The sequence below is a fragment of the Lycium ferocissimum genome, chromosome 10, assembly GCF_029784015.1.
Source record: "Lycium ferocissimum isolate CSIRO_LF1 chromosome 10, AGI_CSIRO_Lferr_CH_V1, whole genome shotgun sequence".
In the NCBI taxonomy this organism is placed as follows: domain Eukaryota; kingdom Viridiplantae; phylum Streptophyta; class Magnoliopsida; order Solanales; family Solanaceae; genus Lycium; species Lycium ferocissimum.
In genome coordinates this window covers 52,152,241-52,169,088 of record NC_081351.1, presented here as the reverse complement: position 1 = coordinate 52,169,088, position 16,848 = coordinate 52,152,241, and the positions used below count along the sequence as shown (strand labels likewise).

The 16,848-nt window shown below is 37.8% G+C and overlaps 1 long non-coding RNA gene and 1 pseudogene across 4 annotated transcripts; both read left to right on the top strand.

Annotated features, from left to right (window-relative positions):
- Window positions 1-433: 433 nt before the first annotated feature.
- Window positions 434-7,611, top strand: LOC132035003 (uncharacterized; annotated as a pseudogene).
- Window positions 7,612-9,577: 1,966 nt separating this feature from the next.
- LOC132034257 (uncharacterized) lies at window positions 9,578-14,451 on the top strand. Of its 4 annotated transcripts, none has more exons than XR_009409010.1 (3): window positions 9,578-9,750; window positions 10,513-10,751; window positions 11,232-14,451. It is a non-coding gene; the product is annotated as an uncharacterized LOC132034257 (long non-coding RNA). The 4 variants fall into 4 exon arrangements; XR_009409009.1 differs by having other exon boundaries at window positions 10,507-10,646; XR_009409007.1 differs by having other exon boundaries at window positions 10,507-10,751.
- The last annotated feature ends 2,397 nt before the right edge of the window (window positions 14,452-16,848 follow it).

Here is a 16,848-nt window from a genome sequence, read left to right as displayed (position 1 = left end):
GAAGTGGGAAGTGATTAATATGGACTTCATTATAGGCTTACCCCGTACTCGACGTAAGTTTGATTCTATATGGGTAATTGTTGATAGACTCACCAAGTCGACCCCATTTCTTACCCGTCGAACGACGTATGTGGCGGTTTTTCAAGAGGATTATGCAAGGCTTTACCTTAAAGAGGTAGTGAGACTCCACGGTGTTCCAATATCGATTATCTCGGACATATTCTTTTAAGACATGGGCCTTAAAAATAAGTAGACCAAAATTAAATTAATAATTAAAGGAGGAACTCGGCCGGTTTTTACGGCAAATTTCGGACATCTTTTCAAGAGGGTTTAGGGACCCGAGTGAGCCTTAGCACAAAGCATTTCACCCACGGACCGATGGGCAAGCGGAACGCACCATCCGGACTTTTGAAGATATGTTACGGCATGTATGATAGATTTTGGAGGAAATTGGGATGATCATTTGCCACTCATTGAATTTGCTTACAATAATAGTTATCATTCTAGCATTCAAATGGCACCGTATGAAGCTTTATATGGCCGGAAATGTAGATCCCCAATTGGGTGGTTTGAAATTGGAGAAGCTAAATTAATGGGGCCAGACTTGGTCCAACAGGCCGTGGAAAAAGTCAAGCTCATAAGAGATCGATTGCTAGCAGCTCAAAGTCGTCAAAAGTCCTATGCGGATAATCGCCGAAGAGACTTGGAGTTCGAGGTAAAAGATTGGGTATTCTTGAAAGTGTCGCCAATGAAGGGCGTCATGAGATTTGGCAAAAAGGGGAAGCTTAGTCCCCGGTATATAGGGCCTTATGAGATTGTGCGCAAAGTGGGCAAGGTAGCCTATGAGTTAGATCTACCTCCAGAATTTGGAGTCGGTCCATCCAGCTTTCCATGTCTCGATGCTTCGAAAGTGTGTTGGAGATCCTACGAGGATCGTCCCGATAAACGATGTTCAAGTGACGAGAGAAGTTAGCTTATGATGAAATACCCATTGCCATATTAGATAGGCAAGTACGAAGGCTTAGAAATAAAAAGGTAGCCTCAGCTAAAGTTCTGTGGAGAAATAACAATCGAGAGGAAATGACATGGGAAGCGGAAGAAAACATGCAATCCAAGTACCCGCATCTATTTCAGCCTTTGGAAGAGGGCCAAGATGAAACATCAAGATCACAAGGTACGTATACTTTCTTTTTATGCTTTTGGGTCGTGTGTGGCCAATTCGTGATGCTATTATGTTGTAGCCCTGTGTGGCATCGATATTTTGGGTCGCTGTGACAGGTTGGTAGTGCTATATTATAGGGGAAACTCTGGCGAAATTTTTATTGAAATCCCCAAGACTTCAACATTCGAGGACGAATGTTCCCAAGGGGGGTAGATGTTACACCTTGAAAATTTCCCGTTGGTACGCAAGTGGACGAACTAGTGATGAGTGCGAGGAGTGCGAGTGTATAGTGTTTCATGGCAATGTATGTAAATGGATGGGAATGAATAGAATAAAAAGTCTAGAAATGTGAAAAGTTGAAAGTTGGCAAACTACCCAAAAGGGTCGTGAAGTCCAAATACGGACCGTAAAGTGAAATACGGTCCGTAAACTGTCAGTCGTAAACTGCCATGCAAGGCTTCGAGTTTCTGCCAGCCGAGAGAATGGTTAAAAACGACCTGGTGGACGGACCGTAAAGTGAAATACGGCCCGTAAACCATGGTCGTAAATCACCATGCATGTCGCCAAAGTTTCGGTTCTGCTTAAGGTTAAAGACGACCACGAGGGACGGTCCGTAAAGTGAATACGGACCGTAAACCTCCATGGACGACCACCGTTCACCTCAAATACGTATTTTTCAAGTCATTAAATATGAGGACCAAGACTTGTTTTATTTCATTTTCTACATTACACCACTTCTCTCTAGAATCTCTCTCTACATTTATTACACAAGTTTTCAAGGATATTTGAGGATCAACAACATTAAATAAGTGAATCAAGAGTAAAGGAAATCATCAAAGATCATCCAAGGCAAGAAATCCATATGGAGAAAAACTAGGGTTTTGCTCAAAGAGGAGTATTAGCAACCAAGGCTTGTTCCTAAAACATCTAAGGTAAGATTCATGATATTTATATGTTGTTTAAGGTATTTGGGAGTTGAAATACTTGGTCATTAAAAGAGAATAGCAAAATGGGTTATGAATGATGAATAGTGACGTTTTGAGACATAGTTGGAATTGAATCATGAATGTTGTTGGGTTGTGAGATAAATGTGTTATAAATGGTATTAAGAACATGAACTAGACACTTTAGACGAATGGACAAAGTTGGGTATTATGACCATGAATATGGGTGAATTAGAAGCAAATTGAGAAACCTAGATAACGTGTATAACGTGAATGACTAATGGCCATTGTTATGATATTAATGAAGGTTAAACGCTATCATTGGAAGGAGTCGTACAAGCATAGAATAAGGGAAAAAGGTATGTGAGGCTAACCCTTCTTTCATAAGGCATGGTTCTTGGCCGATTTCCTAATTCCTCTATATGAATATGTTGTTTCCAAATGATTGATATGCCGAGCTCATAAGCTCACGATCCTTGATATGTACTACGATTGTACTACGCACCTCATGCGACGAGGAAGCCTATAACGATGACGTTAATAATAATGATGGAAAAGATGCCTACGGGCTATTAGACGTATGTGTGCCTATGAAGGGCTATAATGAAACCTCGAGCCTATGGTGCGGTAGAGTATATGTTTATATTTATATATATATATATATATATGTATATGAGTATGCATACGATGACGTAACGCGCATCTCTGCGCACACCGAGCTTGCAGGCTGGTACGGATAACACTGAGCCTTGGTAGGGCCAGGTACGGATAACACTGAGCCTTGGTAGGGCCAGGTACGTATAACCTTGAGCCTTGGTTGGCCAAATATGTATAAAACACCGAACCTTATGGTCGGGTACGCTATGTATGTATATATGTGTACGTGTTATGTATATGATATAACTATGAATATAATATGAATATGAATGTAGTAAGACTATGTATATGAACACGAATATGAGCACAAATTATGGTACGAGTACTATTATGGACTATGGATGATGACATGTGGGTACAAATACGTATGAGAAATGGAAAGTCCCTATGAAAAGCAAGTAAGTGTCATGATGATGGTATTGTTGTCTTCCCTTCTATGTTGCTGCATATGTTGTCTACTGTGCTTCTATATTGATGTTGATCATGCTTTACATACTCAGTACATTCTTCGTACTGACGTCCTTTTGTTGTGGACGCTGCGTCATGCCCGCAGGTGCACAGGGAGACAGACTTGACCCATAGCTGCTCATTCAGAGGTCGCACAACAGAGCTCCATTTCTTCGGAGCCGTAGCTTTTGGTACTCATTCTTTTGTGTACATAATTATGGGCATAGCGGGGTCCTGTCCCGCTCATATGATATGTCATACTCTTAGAGGCTCGTAGTCACGTGTATGTGGATAGATGTGTCTGGCCTTGTCGGCCTATATTTTTGTATATCATTTTGCTGGCCTCGTCGGCCCATGTATGTTGTTGTGGCCTAGACGCCCGTGATATGATATATGATGATTGTCGTCCAACAGGACTATTATGGTGTATGAGTAGAATGCATGAAATGATTATGGCTCACCTAGATGTTATGTAGATGTATGCGAAGGGGTGCCCGGGTGGGGGTAGCACCGGGTGCCCGTCGCGGCCCCCTAGTCGGGTCGTGACAGGTAGCGTATGAGTTGGCTTTACTCCAGGCTTATCAGGTGTTCATTCGGTATTTTATTTTTCAATGTTAAAAAAGGATCATGGCGATAGTTCGTACATAATTCATTAGGATTCGGTTTTACTAGATGAAAACTTGACTTATGAGGAAGAGCCGATTGCCATCTTAGATAGGGAAGTTCGTAAGTTGAGGTCGAAGGAAATAGCCTCCGTGAAGATTCAGTGGAAGAATCGCCCAGTTGAGGAAGCTACTTGGGAAACAGAATCAGATATGCGTAGCAAGTATCCTCAGCTTTTCGCCGAGACAGATACATTTTCCCTAGATTCCTTATCCTTGTCCGTTCGAGGACGAACAGTGTTTTAATTGGTATCTGATGTAATGACCCTCTAGTCGTTATGGAAAATCTAGGATCACCCTACCAAATAGAACCCTTCCAAGGGTAGAACGAACTAATAGAAACTCAAATGTAGAAGTCTAAGAACTAAAAATTTGGCTTGTTTATGATTATTGTTTTGTGGTGTCGAGTCCATTGGGGTGGTGATGTAGGAAATTAGACCTCCGTCGCCGATTCTGAGACCACAGGTGAGTCTGTATGGTGTTTTTACATTGATGTACATGTTTCGTTTGTGTTTGTGAGGCCTCAAACGAAGTGTTAGGTGGTAGAGTCAAACACTGTGGAAATTAGCGCGCTTACTGGCTCAGTGGTACTGCTGTGGCGGACGAATTACGGTTGTAGCAGAACCACTATAGCGGCGGACCTCTCACCGCCGCAGTCAGATAGGAAATTGGGGTGTCCGCTATGGCGGGCACTGGATAGCTGTAGCGCTTGTTCTGTAGTGGGACCAGGCTCGCCACAGCGGAGGAAAGCATTTTTGTTAGGTTCGCTACAACGACATAATAGCAGCCGCAGCGGTCGACGGGGAAAGAATCCGGGGTTTTAAACACTTAGTTCCGAATTCTTTATTCATAAAACTCCAAAACAATTCCCAAGAAGCACCTAGGGTGAAATTCTAAAGCTAGGGCAAGAATATTCTTGAGAGGTAAGTCCCAACCTTCCCTTCCTTCATTGCGCTTTTATCTCTAAGATTATCATCATCCTAATGGGTCTACAATGGTGAATTGAGAATAGTAACCCTATAACTTAATAGACCTTCAATAGTTGGTGGGTTGTGAATATTATTGTGTGATTATCATCTAAAGGCTTGGGTTATCACTTTCTACTGAAGAATTGAACCGTTAGAGACATGAACAAAGTGAATTGAGACTTAGGGTTTCATAAAGATGGTAGCTTGACCATAGAAATTACTTGTAAGAGATAACTTAAATGAATAACCGTATGAATTGACAGTTTATGGTTGCTAAGGCCAATGTTAAGATGATTTACTCCTAGTAAGCATTCACCCATTAGAAAGGGGTAAAGTGGAAGGGCGTTCATTGAATTGATATTGTTGACTAGAGTGATTGTGACTTATTTAGCATCTTAATTGCTAGACTTTGAGCGTTTCGGGGCATTACGGAAGGGAAAGGCTATAGCGGAGTGATTCACATTGTTCCATCTCTACAGCTGAGGTAGGTTACGGTCTAATTGAGTTAGACTTTGATTAGTTGATTGTATGTGTTATGAGATTGATAGGAGAAAACATGTCTAGTCTTCAGGCATAATGTGTGGTAGGAATTCCCATATGCTATTGATTGAGTGATAATGTGGGCTTATTGCCATTATTCGATGTGTTGTGATCTATATTTTGATGACAATTGTGATGAGAAGTTAATTAGCATGTATGTACATGAGTGATCAGTGACTGAGTAACGGAGAATATCGTTGGGAGGTTTATTTCATTTCTTGTTCCGTTGACTTGATTTGTTAATATCATTATTTGACTTGGTGTTGGCTATTTGATTATGTGCTATTGACTGGTCTGTCTATTTTATTGATTTTGTGAGTCATGCATGATATTAATCTTAGTCGGTCTATGATATCTACTGGTACATAGTGTTTGTACTGATACTACCTTGCTACATTCTTTTGAGTGCAGATTGTGATCCATAGACTGCTACCCGAACTCACATTTAGCGTTGAGGCCATTTGCGGCGTTGAGGGTGAGCTTTATCCATGCCGTGCAAATTAAGATCTTCCTTGTCTAATGTCTATTTCCATTCCAGACATTGATTTTATTTATTTCAGACAATATGAATTCCTTAGACACGTTTTTGGATTAGAGTCCTTGTACGGTGACTTTCGGATTTTGGGGTTATAATAGTTAGGTCTTCCGCATTTACGTTATTGTTTTACGCCATGACTACTTTTGATTAATCTTGCGTTTAATTTGTTATGAATTGGATAAATTGGCTAAGTAAAAAAAATGGACTTGAATGTGTAAAGGGTTAAGCGTATGTTTCACCCACTAGGTGTGGGTGCCAGTCATGACGGGTTGGGTCGTGACAGAGCTTCAATGGCTGCCCAGGTTGTCTTCCAGTTACAACTTGCGAAATTTCAGTTATAATTCATTATTAAGTAGAGAAATTTTTTAGATCTAAGTTCGGCTTTCAAACTCAAAATCTCAGATATGGTTTAAACTTAAAGCTTCAACTCTTCAATTGAGCTTTTTAATCAATCAAATTCCAGATCTAAGAAACTTGCGCTGCAACTATGGAGATATACGTGCAAAAGTTGAAAGTAAGAGAAGAAGAAAAAAATAGTTAAAACCGTAGAGAAAGAAAGTAATTTAGCGATGAAGGGAAAAGATATGTTTAAATTTAATGGGCTATTCAAATGCATTGGTCTTAACTTTTGCCCCTCAAATTGGTGGTCTTTAATTTTTGTCCCTTTTAAACTTAATACCACGAGGTTTGGGGTACGAATCCCGACTCAGTAAAAAAAAAAAAAAAAAGATAATTTCTCAAGGCAGAGTGTTTTAACAAAGTTAGGCCTGTTCGGGCCAAAATTAGGCCTTAAGGTAGAGTTTTGCCAATGTAGAGTTTCCCGCAAAACTCTACCTGATCAGGCAGAGTTTGCAGTTAATTGGTAGAGTTTCAAACTTTGCCCGAGGCAGATCTCTGCCGTGCGAATCCAAGCTCTACCTTGCGATTTTTTTTTAAAATTTTTTGACTGAGCGGGAGTTCGAACCCAAAACCAAGGGGTTCTAACGAAGGAAAAAGATTAAAGACCACCAATTTAATGGGAAAAATTAAAGACCATCCCAAAATAAGGGCATTCCTGTGAATTGGCCTTAATTTACTCCCTCTGGATCAAAAAGAATGTTGACTTAGTCTTTTTTTCTTGGATAAAAAAGAGTGTCCACTTATCAAATCAAGAAAGAGTTAACCTTATCTTTTCATATTTGCCCAATTAAGTGATATGTGATCAAATCCCAATATCTATTTAATTAAGGACAGTTTAGTCAAATTACCTATTTTTTCTGGAAGTTAGTATTTTTTTTAAGGGGTGCGTAAATGATTAAGTGGACATTCTTTTTGATCCGGAGGAAGTATATGATGTAGTTTAACTAGAGACTTTATTTCTAAAAGCAAGATATTTGTGTGACCATAAAAATTTATCGTCAAACGTTATAGTGCTAAGAATGGAAATTTGCAAGTAGTTGTACCAGGTGTCGAGGAGAGGAAATTTGATATGAATGAGAAGTCTACTGCTCAAAATTTCTTAAATGCTGCAAGGGATGGGGACTTGTCTCCTAGACAGGTGCAAAGTGGAAAAAACAAAAATAAAACTCATACAAGGAAGGGCAGTTGGGATGGTAAAATGACTGAAGAATTTGTCCTGAGGCAGCTACCAATGAGACACGCAAAGAAGACTATGGCAGCTTCTACCACTTCAACAAAATCCAAGAAGAAATGATAAAGTTTCAAGACCTTTTGGAAAGGCATGAAGAACAAGACCAAAGTGGAAATTCAATGAATATAGAAGATTTTACAAGCTTAAAGATTAAGGATACAATGTTTATTCTTGGATTATTTTCTCATTATTTTAGCATTATGATGTGTAATATCATCACAGAGTATGTTATAAACTCTGTGATAATCATAGCTTATTTGATCATTTCTAGTTTATATTTCTTACATTCTGGTTAGTATAGAGATTCTTTGCTTTAATGGGATTAGTAAGATAAGGTCTAGTCCCTTTACTTATACTTTACCTTTGAGGCTTTTTGCTTTTTAGAAAATTAATAAATAAAGGAAAATTTACCCGTCATAACTACCTCTAAGACTTATTTATGAATAATAACTACTTTATTTTTTTATTTAATTTTTGTAGCTTTATTTTTTCAAAATTACATTTCATAACTGATTCAGTAACTTTTGAAATACATGTACCTCTTTATTCTCCCTCACTACATATTTAAGTTTTATCATCTTTTCCAAACCCTAAAAAAGTTCTCTCTCCTCTTTCCCCTTCCCCTCACTGCCGCCTCTCTCCCTCCCTTTCTCTATCTCCAACCTCTATTCTCATTCCCCTCAATTTCATTATCCCGCGAAACCTTCTCGTCAATCTCTTTCGAAATTTTCTTCGTCACTTGTTTTTTGACGAACCAACCCATCTCTTTTTCATCTGCTATTTCTTTTTCTTTTTTTCTTCCCCTTTTTCTTTGGGTATAATTTTACCATTAGATATGTAGTTCTAGAATTTGCAAAACTGGGGTCATTTGTGGAACTCCATTATAACCACCACTACCGACTTCAATTTCGGACTAGTAATGAAAATAATAATCAGTTGGTTGAGATTGCAATGGCACAAGACACAGTTGAAACAGTGGCTAAATCTATAGCGAGTGAAGTGGAGAAAAATTTGTCTACGAGTGACGATAGTGGGGAGAAAAACGGAGCAGTCCCTGTTTTGAATGTTAATGCAAAAGTTTTTTCTCCAGCAAATAAAAATGAATCTCCTGGGAGGAGAAGAATATAAAAGAATGGGTGACTTTAGCCTTTCTCAAGGAAACGGGGGGTCAATTAGTTACTACTAATCAGTCATGCACTTCATTGATAATGGTGCTATTCTACCGCCCCTTTGGCATGAATCCAACGCATACCCCACTTCCGATGAGAGTTGTGGAGCTTCATGCTCACCAAGTGTTTGATAAAACGTTTCAGTATATTTCATTGTATTTCAATGTATTTCTAATTTATGAAACAGTTCTGATATATTTCATTGTATTCCATTGTATATACACATACTACAATTTTATATTTCTTAAACAATCAACTATATTTATTGTAATTCGATGTATATTTTTCTGTATTTGGAAGTATTTCTAAAAGTTTGGAATGGAGTAATTTGGAGAGAGAAACGTGGGTTATTATGGAACTTCAACAGTTATGCGTCATACATGGTTGGTTTAGTTTGACTTACCATTTAAAATGAAAGAAGAGAATCTGTTCCATAAATACAAATTATTTTTACTCGCCGCATTTTGTATTTCAAAGATATTTCAAAAATGCGAACTCGGATTTTGTATTTCGGTGTATTTCCCTATATTTCAAAAAACACGAAATACAACCAAATACAACAAAAACTAGCTACGGTTTGTAAATATAGAAAAAATAGTTATAAATTGTTAGAAGCTATTAAAAGGTAGCTGTTTATGTAAGTTTCACATTAATAAAACTAGCCCTAGGCCCAAAAAGCCTAGTGGACTTTGCAAAAAAAAAAAATTGTTTGGAAACTTTCAAAAATATTATTCTTTTCCAACAGAGCTGTGGCATTCGGAGCGCGTACTGCTATGTCCAACACATCTTCGAGTTCACACTTGACAGTCAAGTCTCTCTGTTCACACTTGACAGTGATATTGGACTCTTAAGTCTCTCGGTTCACACTTGACAGTGATATTAAGTCTCTCTATAAACCATAAGACCTAAGTCTCCGTTCCCACTATTTTGTTTTTCCGCGACATGTTCCCCACCATCATATAAATCTAAAGAATGCTGTAAATTGTTCCATTTTATGAGCAAGTCTTCCCTTGGAAAGTCAATTCCCCTAGAGGTAATCTCGTCTTTGAATACTTTTTCTGCTACCATCCTTTTCCTAATTTTATAATCTTTGAAGGATTAAAATCTATTCAAAACTGTGTTGTTTTCTCATGAATCTCTTGTGTATAATTTATATCCTGGAGCTTTTTCTGCTGATATAAATGGGATGTTCGTTGTCTTTGTTATAGCATTTTTTTTTTCCCTTTACATCCCATGCTTTTCTTTTTGTACAAGTTTTAGTTTTCATTAAACCAAAAGTTCATATTTAAGTATCTTGCATTTTACGAGTATAAATGATGCAATAGTATTAAAGTTATTATGAGATTTAAATCAACTACAATTAAAAAAATCACAATTTCTTTAAGAACTATTATTAAACTACACATTTTACCTTCCTAGAAGTAAGTAATTAATAGAGTTTATCGGGCACTATAATTTACATAAAAACCTCCTTCTACAAGATTACTTTCACTTAGCAAAAATTTAAAAAGTCTGATAATTTTGAGAGACATGAACTGAAACATGAAGACCAATAGCAAGTGAAGATATGCGTTTCGACTATCTATTTTGGGAAGAAATGTTCAAATAATATCCACCCTCATGATGTTCTCAGTTAGTAATATGACATGTTTTAACACTCTGACATGTTATTGGAGTTAGTCTCAATTGTCATATTTCTACAGATGAATATAACTTTTATCATTCATTTGTTGAAGACTTTTGAGGATTAATAATCCTAATTAGGGAGTTTGACACATAATTTGAGTAGGAACAGTTAAGCGAGTCCCGAGCGTTGCGCATTAGGTGAGGTGTGTTTGGAGCGCAACATCAGATGCTTGGGGAGTAAGCCTCATAAATTAAAGCCCCACATATGAGCTTCAAGGCATTTTACAAGTGCCCCGGCCAGGGGTGAGTCCCAAAAAAACCTTTAGACGTTGCCAGTATTTTTGTTGCTTAACTACTACAGAGAATTGTATGATTCAGTTGTATGTGAAAGAGCCTCACATATATAAGGTGCCTTTTTTACATTGGTGCCATTATATAAATGTATCAAAATTATATTGGAATAACAGACTGAAGGTCTCCGGTTCGAGTCTGGGCGACGCCATTTCATCTGTTTCCTTATCAAGAAAATAAAAAATTACTATGTCAAAATAAAGCCTTAGAAAAGAATATCAAGCCATCACCAGTAAAAGATTCTTGTCTACATTGATATAGATATCAGAACTAGATGTCGAGGAATGAGGGGGAGCCTTGGAGCAACGGTGAAGTTGTCTCCATGTGACCAATCGGTCATGGGTTCGAGCCGTGAAAGCAACCACTAATGCTTGCATTAGGGTAAGCTGTATACATCACACCCCTTGTGGTGCAGCCCTCCCCTGGACCCTGCTAATGCGGGATGCTTTGTGCACCGCGCTGCCCTTTTAACAAAATGTCGAGGCATCAATGTTTTCTGTCAAATTCACTTCCCTTTAACATAGATCATATTTGCAGGAGTCAAATTGCAAGGATTTGAGAATCTCTTCAACTTGCCAAGAATAAATGCCATGTTTTGGATGCACTCTCTAAGATAGTTGGTATGTATTTATCTTAATGACATTTCCTATATTTATTTAACGATCAATAAATCTCTCTGCAATCATCTTACTTAGATGCTTGAATAATTCTGGAGTCATGCTTCTCATAACGACCATTATAGTGCTATCCAATACATGGAATTAACAACTATCGCTTAGATAGACCACTGAAGAAGATCCTCTTCGTATTATTGGCTCTAAGGATTGTGTTGATGCCTGAGAATACGCTCAGATCTCTAACTTTTAGATTGTAATACGTTGAGCTTTAACTACTTAGTGACTGGAACTAGTTGGATGGTTTGCACCATGTGTGGCAGAAACTGAACCCTGATGCCCTAAGGTTCATTGTCTTTGCTGTCTGAGTTTTGCTGTAACTATTATCTGACTCTTTTTTAATCTCACAAGTCCTTTTCTGCTTCTTCAAAGTGATAATAAAAGAGGTCGCATGCTATATTAGTTGAAGGAACTGAATCCCTAGTTTGGTCCGAGTTGTTACTAGCTGGTAGGAGGGCAAGCTTTTTTACTTCATGTTTGCTAATACTACATCACTTGATTCCTGCTATTATCTAGTGTTTTGCCAACAGAGATAGATAGTATTAGCTCAAGCCTCAAGTGTTCGCATTACATTCTCCTTGTGCTTTCATTTTTCACGCTAATACATAAATGTTTCAAAACAAACTGTAGCTTTAGGAGAGAAGTTCAAGCATCAGCACTGAAAGGTGCCTGTCTACATTATATTTCCTTGATAAAAGTAACAAATTTATTGATACAAGGGGGTGAAAGAGCCACGAGGTGTGTGTTGACAGCGATGCCAATACATAAATAAAAGGAAAGGTGCATGTGTACATTGATAGAGATATCAGATCTAGCATGAAAGGTATCACTCTCTAGTTGTCAAATTCACTTCTCTCTAACACGCGGCATTTGCACAGTAGTCAAACTGTGGGAGTTTCAGAATCTCTTCAACTTGTCCAAGAATACGTGCCATGTCTTGGATACACTGTGTGTCATCTGAGGTAGTTGATATGCACTTTTTCTTTATGGCATTTCCTATATTAGTTAAGCAATCTATAAATTTCTCTGCAATCCTCCTCCTCAGGTGTTTGAACAATTCTGTGGCATTCTTCTCATCACAACCATTACGTTGCTGCATTACGACATTTTTGCTGATTTGATACATCGACTCAGCAACTATGGCTTTGACAGGCCACTGGAAACATTCACCTTTAAGAGTTCCATTCATCTTAAAGTCCTCAAGGATCTTAGCTGCCTTCTCATGAAGTTCTTTTAGAGGCTCACTTAATGTCCTTTCACCTGTAACCATTTCCCCAAGGTCTTCATCTAGCCACCTGCAGCAGAGGTAGACATCCGACCATGTTGCCTCTGCTGCCTCTCTTACTTTCTTCAGATTTTCTTTGGTATCCAAGGTGTCTTCAACAAGTCTGACATACTTGAGACCTTCACCAACACTGCACAGCAAGCGTTCTATCATATCATGAGGTATGTTGGGTAGTGCAATGGCAATGCTTGTTAATGTCACAACAGGCATCCCCCAGCAATTTGGCAGGTCTTGAGTTGGAAACTTGTGGTCACCACAGAAATCGGGATTTGTATCCTGAAAGAGCTCTAGTAGATGTTCCAGTTTCTGTTTCTTTGCCTTCTGAACAAATTTATCTGTGACATCTCCCCTTCTTGCCATGTACAATGGAAGTTCATCCTCACCTTCAAGATGCAAAACGTAAGGGATGACATCTTCAGCTGTACTGTGCTTTGACTCATAGCTAGTAGATGCTGCTCTATCTTCTCTAGCATTGGTTTTGTGTTTTTGGACCAGCTCCTTGGAAAAATTGAGGCCTGATAAAAGCAGATTAATGAAGACAACTGAAACAAACTGTGTTAATTTGCTCAGTTTCACAATTACAATTTGACCTTTCATAAGATAAACTATACTGAAATTATGCATCCTATAGACTAGCTTTCTGCACTTATGACCCTTGATGTTTGATCCCCAAGGGCTATTCTTCCACTCAACAAGTTTCTCAAGCCAGTAGTCCTCTACTTTGAACAAAGTTCTATTTATCTCCTGCCCTTTATGTGAACACTTGATTTTTGCAGCTGTGAACCATCTGCCAAGCGGAGCTATTGTACCTATTAATACAGCTGTCGTCTGAATCCGTGCAATTAGACATGTTGCTATCCCATAGTCTGACCCAGGAATGTCAGGATAATGGGAAAAGTACTTTATCCGAACAGTTGCTCCTGCGAGTATGAGACCATTTAGACTACATATTGCACAAACAGCAAAGGTGTTTGCTGATCGTGCCACCACAAATTGAGGGTTGCTACTTTCTGACAAGATCCAACTTTTCCTGACAAGTTTTTTCAATTCCTCGATGGTAGCCGGCTCAAAACACTCGGCAGCAATCAACTCATGTTTTTTTAGGTACTGTTGTTCTAAGTTCTTCTTTGTGGTTGATACAGCCAAAGCAGAGGAACACAACACTAGGAACAAAACGAACATACAGAACATGATTGCTATATGCTCAACCTGAGGGGAAAAGATGACTCGCGTGCCTAATTCAATTGAAACATTTTCAAGAAGGCTCAGTACAAGTGCACCCAGGGCTGTCATGTTGATGATAATGTCTCTATCATCCATGAGAGCCAAAGAAGGCATGAAATTTGCCATGGCTGTGGAAACCAGGGCAATACTGCTTAGTTTTGCAAGTTGATCCGGTTTACCGGGCATGGGGTCATTGAGATCCATCGGTAGCTTCACCACAATGCCTAGCAGTGCAAGTGTTACAGCATTCATTGAGAAAAATTTACATGGAAACCACGCTCTTTTACTTCTGATGCCAAGGATGATATCAGTAGCCATTGCAAGTAAGCAGATTACAGATACCAGCGTTACATACACGCCTATCCATGGCATTGGTTCATTATATTTGTTGACATCCCCCATCTGTGCCTATATGTATTTTCTGTTGTTTCCCAGTAATGATGGAGTTTGTGAGGTGAGTGGCTCTAGTGTCTAGTGTACAGCAAGCTAACAAAAATGCCATAACCTAATCAAGCTATGAATAAAAAAATGAATTGCAGAATTGCTGAAGAAACTTTCTGTGAATTACCTGGAATATTTGTATTTTGGCAGTGGTGGTGGGGATGGGGAAGCTAACAGTTGCAGAAAGTTTGAGTCTAGTAAATTGTATTTTTTTCCACGAAAATGAGTACATCACCCCCACACAGATAAATGAATTTTGAAAAAAGAATTTTGAGACTGGGAAGCGACCAAGAAAAAGAATAGAAAGAATAGAGAAGACCAAAACCAAGTGGAAACTTTAAATTTTCTTTCAAGTATGTTAAATATGAATTGCACCATTGATTAATGAAGAATGAGTAACCACCAAGGTTGTGTGGGGATAGATTGGATCTATCTTTTCTTAATTAGAGGTTTCGAGGTCGGGTCACAAGAATTAACATTATTTTGGTAGGAAGCGTTTCCCTACTAATGAGACTTACTACGCAGAGTTAAATTAGTCAGAACATGTTTTGGATATCAAATTGTTTCAAGAAAAATGTTTTATTAGTTATGCCTCATATTAGAAAAAAAAGGAAAAAAAAAAGTATACATATGAAAAATAGCAAGCGGTGTAAAGCTGCCACTTCATTTGGAGATATATATATATATATATATATATAACATTTATTACTTAAATATGGTAGTTTTTATATTTCTCATCTCAATTTTGTTTAATTATAATAAGTTAGTATAATTTAGTGTAAACATTAAAAACAACCCCAATTCAGGAGCTGTGATGACACTCAAAAAACACTAACACATAGGCAAACCAACCCAAATTGAAGAACCAACGCACTCCAAAACAAATAGAATCTCGTCATGTCCATAAAACCAGAATCTAATACAAAGCAAAAGATAATAAACGATACAAGTACTCCCTCGGTTCACTTTTACTTATCCACTATTTCCTTTATAGATTTTCGTTTTTATTTGTTAATTTTCACATATCAAGGTAAGACAAAAAAAAAAAAAAAAAAAAAGTTCCTATTTTACCCTTAGCATTTATTATTCATTACAAATCATTTTCCCAACTCCATACAATTATACAATATTTAATAGGGGTATTGTGGTAAAATATCTATCTTAATCATTGTTTCTTAAACAGCATGAAAAGTCAAAATGTGACAAGTAAAAGTGAACGGAGGGAGTATATAACATCATCCATAATTCAGTACTAGTCAAGCCGCATCTAGTATAAACTGAATGCAAGTGTCTAGGGATGCAACCCGAAAATGAAACACAAGAATAGAATAAACTACATAGCATTGTGCCATACATGTTGGCACAGCTTATCCATTATGATCATTTGCCTTCCCCGGCCTGCTAGTTTGTTGAGTACCCTTAGCATAGTTACCTATAATTTCAGCAACATATTTCTTCTTAGAGTTAAAATCAGGTGGATAGCCAACAAGTTTGTAGCAACTCTCTCTAGTATACAATGACTTGAAATTGCAATAGTCAAAGTGCAAATTATTCTTCCTAGGTCTATACTGGTCACTGGATTAGGACCTCATTTGCTGCTGAAGAGTATGATCATAGAGTATGCCTTATTTATAGATGGAGTGGAACTCATCATTAAAATATGATTGCTGGACTCAGAATATGTTTCATTTAGCCCCATTAAGAATTGTAATAGCTTTTGATACTAAAAATGTTCAACATACTTCTTCGATTCATCACACCACATTCAGGACAAGGCATAAGAGCATCAAACTCTGCCCATAATTCTCTCATTTTAGAAAAAAATAGCTAGATACAGAGGAAATTTCCTCTGTTAAAGTGGCTGTTTCCTTATGCAGATAAAAGATACGAGATCCATTAACCTTGTCGAATATCTCTTTAGATCTGGTTATATTTTGTGACGACTCGTGGCATAGATAATTCCACAAGTAAATCAGTACTCACAAAGTTCATAATCCATGATAACATTATTGTACTATATTTTTTCCACAAATGAGGCAGTTAAGTATCAAACTTCTCCTTAGGATATCTTCCATCAACGAATCCTATTTTGCTTTTGCCAAGTAAACTAATTCGCATAGAACTACTCCATAGGACATAATTTTTCAGGTCTAGTCAGTTTAATTGAAATCACAAAGTTATTTGAAGTATCGCATGGTTTAATTCGATTCACAAGATATGAAGTTGAATCGAAGCAACTCTGTAGAATCGAACTCGATTTGGAGAATGAAGACCCAAAGACAACTGATACCATGACAAAGTTAAGAATCTTCATCATGCAAACATGAAGCTTTAGGAATGAAACGAGACAGGGAGGAATTAAGAGAGAAAATTATTGATTCTGTCACTCAGCAACCTTATGAAAAATGAGTAAAACTAGCTAGGCAATTTATACATGTAGATTATCTCCAACTAATCAAACAACTCGAACTAACTAACCTCTGCTAACCAAAATTAGTTACTTAAGTACAACTGTATATAACTATATATA